Genomic DNA, 4,972 nt, shown 5'->3' with positions numbered 1-4,972 from the left:
TGTGTGTGGTGTGTGTACATGTGTTGTGTGTGTGTGTGTGTGTGTGTATGTGTGTGTGTGTGTGTGTGTGTGTGGTTTCTCCTAGACCCGTGAACTGAGACGTGTGGTTCTTGTTCATTAAATGGAAGTGTCTGTCCAGCTCCGCCCAGCACCTCATCTTGGGTTGCTCGTTCCTGGTGTCCCCTGCTGCCCGAGCTGGCCTGACCCTCCAGCGCGCTGGGCGTTCTTGCCGGTGACTGCCTAGGGCCAGTCTGGCGCAGACACAAACACCACTGACTGGGCGTCAATCACACGGCACACAGCAGTCTCCTGCCTCCCGGGGGGCGGTAAGGTGGCCTCTGGCGAGGGGAGCGGGGAGCACCCGCATCCTGCCCTGGCCAGGTCGCCCCTCCCTGCAGCGCTGCTCAGCCCGCGGGCGGCCACCATCAGCTCCTTCCGAGGCCCCGGGGCCAGCGCCCCGAGGGCAGGGCCAGGCTCCCAAAGCCCCTGTGTGGAGCCCCTGGGCTGCACGGCCTCACTTTCCCTCCCTGCACCCCGAGGCCGGCGCCCTTTGACTGACGGGACCTCCCGTGCCGCGGGTTCTCAGGCAGCGCAGGGACCCCAGGCCCCGCCCGAGCGCGCCGCGAGGCCCCGGCCCCCGCCCGGGGCTGGGAGGGGAAACACTGCCCCCTGGTGGCAAGGGGGCGCCTCTGTTTCGGGCCGCAGCGGCCCGCGGGAGAGAAACCGGAAGGGCGCCGTCCAGTATTGAGCGCCTACTGTTTACTAAGCGTCGGGCTCGGCATGCTGGTTGGATTATTTTCGCCTAGTCCTTAAAACAGGCTGGGTGGGTTGGCTTACGTCTGTAATTCAAGGCGCTCTGGGAGGCCAAGGTGGGAAGATCTGAGCCCAGGGCAGGTTTGGGACTAGCAGATCCCCTTTCTACCAAAAAAAAAAAAAAAAAAAAAATTAGCCTGGTGTAATGGTGTCCGCCTGTGGTCCCGGTTACTCGGGAGGCTGAGGCGGGAGGATCACTAGAGCCTGGGAGGTTGAGGCTGAAATGAGCTGACATCACACCACTGTACTCCGGCTTGGGCAGCAGAGGGAGACCATCTCAAAACAAAACAAAAATTCCCTAAAAATTCACTGAGCTCCTGACAGCAGCCCGGATCCTGGGTATCCTGAACCAGTCTGAGGGAGGAGGCATTTCTGCTTTTTAGATGAGGGAGGCGAGGCTCACAGGAAGGAGGCTGGTGGGGGTGGCCCCCTCACAGGAGAGCAGTGACTTGCCCACTGTCCCTGGGCTGGGGCACTGTAAGGCCAGAGAGAGGACAGACCCCAGGGCACGGGCCATCTAGGGGGTGAACCCAAGGTGCGTTTTTATATTTTTATTTTCCTTCCTGGGGAAAGAGGGGTTCTATGGGCTAAATACCCTGTGGGAACCCACGGGACCTGGGTCAGCAGGGGCATTGGGTGCCCATGGCAATGGGGTGTGAACTTGGAGCTTGGGTGATGGAGGCGGCCCTTGACACGCTGGAGCCCAGAGACCATGGGACCACTAGGTCCTCTCCTTGGCACCGTCCCTGTTCTGCCAGCTTGTGAGTACCTCCTTAGGGTGGGGTGGTGCCCGACGCTGGGGTGGTAACCTCGTCCTGCCCTCTGGCCCTCCACAGCTCCGGCCTGGGGTGGGCAGCTCAGCAGGACAGCTTCGGCGACAACCCCAAGTGCTCAGCGCCCCATGGAGGCAGATGGGGGCTGTCTAACCCCTGCTGCGCAGAGGCTGCCTGGGGAAGCGGCTCCTCACCTGCTGTGGGGGGTGAAAGATCAGCTTTGAGGGGAACATCCAAGCCAAGAAAGCGAGGAGCAAGGGGGAGAGCTCAGCACCATTCCCCAGACCCCTCCGTCCTGAGGCTGGGAAGTGGAGGGGTGGTGGGGGGAGTGGGGGAGGGGAGATGGGAGGGGGTGTGGCGGTGGGGAGAGGGAGTGGGGGTGGGGGAGGTATGGGGTATGAAAGGGAGGCAGGGAGGTGTGGGGAAGGGGCGGATATGGACGGGAGGGGTAGGGGTGGAGTGGGTGTTGGGGTGGGGTGGGGGTGGGGGATGATTGGGGCATGGAAGGGAGGCTTGTGGTGGGGTGGGGTGGATGTGGATGGGGGAGAATTGGGGTATGGAAGGGTGTCTTGGAGTGGGGTGTGTGTTGGGGGTGGATGTGGAGGAGGGGTGGGTATGGAAGGAAAGCTTGGGATAGGGTGGGTTGGGGATGGGGGGAGCAGTGGGGTATGGAATGGAGGCTTGGAGTGGGGTGGGTTGGGGGTGGGTGGGGGAGCAGTGGGGTATGGAAGGGAGGCTTGTGGTGGGGTGGGGTGGGGGTGGGGGTGGGGGTGGGAGTGGTGGGGACTGAAGGGAGGTGGGGGTGGGGGCAGGTGGCATAGAAAGGAGATGTAGATGTGGAAGGGGTAAAGGGATCAGCAGTGTGGCATCACTGGAGCCTCTGGCCCTTATCAGGGAGTTTGGGGCTGTGGGTCATGCCAGGGTGGGCTTGGCATGGCTGGCTTTGTTTCCTAAGGGACCTCTGGCTTTGCCATGGGGAGGGCAGGGAGGGGTGGACAGCTGGGCAGTGGACACAGTGGGCAGTGGTGTGACCCTTGCTTCTCCAGTGGCTCAAACAGTGCCCTGGCTGCTCACCCAGGAGGTGGAGGACCCAGGTGCGGTCGAGGGAAGAGAGGGGCAGTACCCAGGATGGTGTGCTGGCTGTTGTCAGGAGCCCAGTGAAGTTTTTAAGGGAGAGGGGACCCTGGAGGGCTGTGCTGCTCCCACCCAAGATCAGACCCCACCCTCAGGAAGGGGAGGGTCAGGGAGACGCCTCCTGACACACAGCCAGGGCCCCAGAGAGCCAGTGCCAGAACACAGTGGGCCAGCGAGGCAGGGAGGGCATCTCGTGGTTTTCTGTACTTTTCTTTTTCTTTTTTAAGAGTTGCTCGGGGCCAGGCATGGTGGCTCACGCCTGTAATCCAAGCACTTTGGAGGCCAAGGCGGGCGGATCACCTGAGGTCGGGAGTTCAAGACCAGCCTGACCAACATGGTGAAACCCGTCTTTAAAAAAAAAAAAAAAAAAAAAAGAGTTGCTCAGGGTCTCGCTCTACCCAAGTCGGAGAGCAGTGGCGCAATTGTGCCTCACTGCAGCCTTGAATTCCCAGGCTCAGGCAATCCTTCCACCTCAGCCTCCCGAGTAGCTGGGACCACAGGCTTGTGTGCCATGCGTGGGTAAAGCACCTCAGGGTGGACCTCGTCTTCTGACCTGCCCAGAGGCGGTGCGAACTGGCACCAAGTGCAAGATGACCTCGGGCGCCCATCGTCCTCCCGAACCTGCCCAGACTTCGATCAACCCCCGGGGGCTGTCTCCTCTCTCCTGACCCTGGAGCGGGGGGCGCTGGGAAGGGTGGGCCTTGGCTGTCTATGGTCTAGGGGCCAGAGAGCATTGAGCAGAAACTGGGGGGGGGGGCCAGAGCCTCGGTTCAGGGAGGCAGGTGAGGACTTTTTCCTCCTGAGCGCAGTGGATAGGACCCAGGTCTAGGCCTGGGAAGCTGAAGCCGCCCTGGCTGGGGCCCACTGTGTGGGGCATCTTCTCCCGAACTCTGAGAGGGCAGGGATGCCAGAGCCGAGGGGGATTCATGTAGATCCAAGGCCCAGGAAGCAGGATAGCAATCTGATATGCCAATGAGATCTCATGTTACAGAAGCCTTCATTCCCGGCTGGGTGCGGTGGCTCACACCTGTAATCCCAGGACTTTGGGAGGCCGAGGTGGGCAGATCATGAGGTCAGGAGTTCAAGACCAGCCAGACCAACATAGTGAAACCCCATCTCTACTAAAAATACAAAGTATCAGCCAAGCATGGTGGCGCGTGCCTGTAATCCCAGCTATTCAGGAGGCTGAGGCAGGAGAAAGCTTGAACCTGGGAGGCGGAGGTTGCTGTGAGCCAAGATCACACCAGTGCACTCCAGCCTGGGTGACAGAGTGAGACTCTGTCTCAAAAAAAAAAAAAGAAGAGGACTTCATTCCCACCCCACATGCCTTCTTAGGAGGAATCCCAAGGCAGGTGATGGCGGTGGTGCCCTGGTGCGTGAGGACCTTGGGGGTAAGGATGAGAGCAGGCAATGATGACGGTGGACAGAGGAGCCTGTTGTTCATCACCTTGGATGCTGGTCTGCAACGCAGGGACCAAACCAGGGGACCCCCTGGAGAGGCAGAGCGCACAGGATTGAGGGGAGTCCTGGGCCTCTGTGTGTGTATCCCGGTAGGATGCTGCCGTGGGGAGCAGGAGTCCAGGCAGGCTAGGCTAGAAGGTTGGACTGTTTCTAATTCAAGGCAGTTCAAAGAGGGTGTTATCTGTTGGAGCTGGTGAGAATCCAGGCAGGCTTCTCAGAAGAGGCATTGCTTGAATTGGAACGATGGGATATTTAAAACTTGCTTACGTTTTTAGGCTGGGTGTGGTGGCTCACTCCTGTAAATCAATCCCAGCACTTTGGGAGTCCCAGACAGGCAGATCATTTGAGCCCAGAAGTTCGAGACCAGCCTGGCCAACATGGTGAAACCCCATCTCTACTGAAAATATAAAAATTAGCCAGGTGTGGTGGTGGGTGCCTGTCATCCCAGCTACTCAGGAGGCTGAGTCAGGAGAATTGCTTGAACCCGGGAATTGGAGGTTGAAGTGAGCCAAGATCGCACCACTGCACTCCAGCCTGGGCAACAGAGCAAGACTCTGTCTCAAAAACACAAGAAAGACTTGTTTAAGTTTCTAAACCTGTTTCAGAAGTTTGGAAACATTTGTGAATTATATGTACTTATAAGTAATGGTCAATGTCAAAGGTTTAGAAATGACGGGAAAGCTCACAGAAAAAAATCAATCCCTCCAGGACTCTCACCACGAAGAGGCTGACCCTGGCCAGGGTCCGGAAACTCTGGGACTCCTGTTCAAGCATCTTGTGGTGAGGCCCTG

The 4,972-nt window shown here is 59.1% G+C and overlaps 1 pseudogene; it reads left to right on the top strand.

Annotated features, from left to right (window-relative positions):
• The window catches only part of LOC116535835, a 1,318-nt pseudogene extending 570 nt beyond the window's left edge, over positions 1-748 (top strand).
• The last annotated feature ends 4,224 nt before the right edge of the window (positions 749-4,972 follow it).

Source organism: Sapajus apella, unplaced genomic scaffold (assembly GCF_009761245.1).
Source record: "Sapajus apella isolate SASKATOON/1434 unplaced genomic scaffold, GSC_monkey_1.0 scaffold97, whole genome shotgun sequence".
Classification (NCBI taxonomy): domain Eukaryota; kingdom Metazoa; phylum Chordata; class Mammalia; order Primates; family Cebidae; genus Sapajus; species Sapajus apella.
The sequence above is the reverse complement of the archived record's forward strand: the minus strand, read 5'-3'. Positions and strand labels throughout refer to the sequence as shown.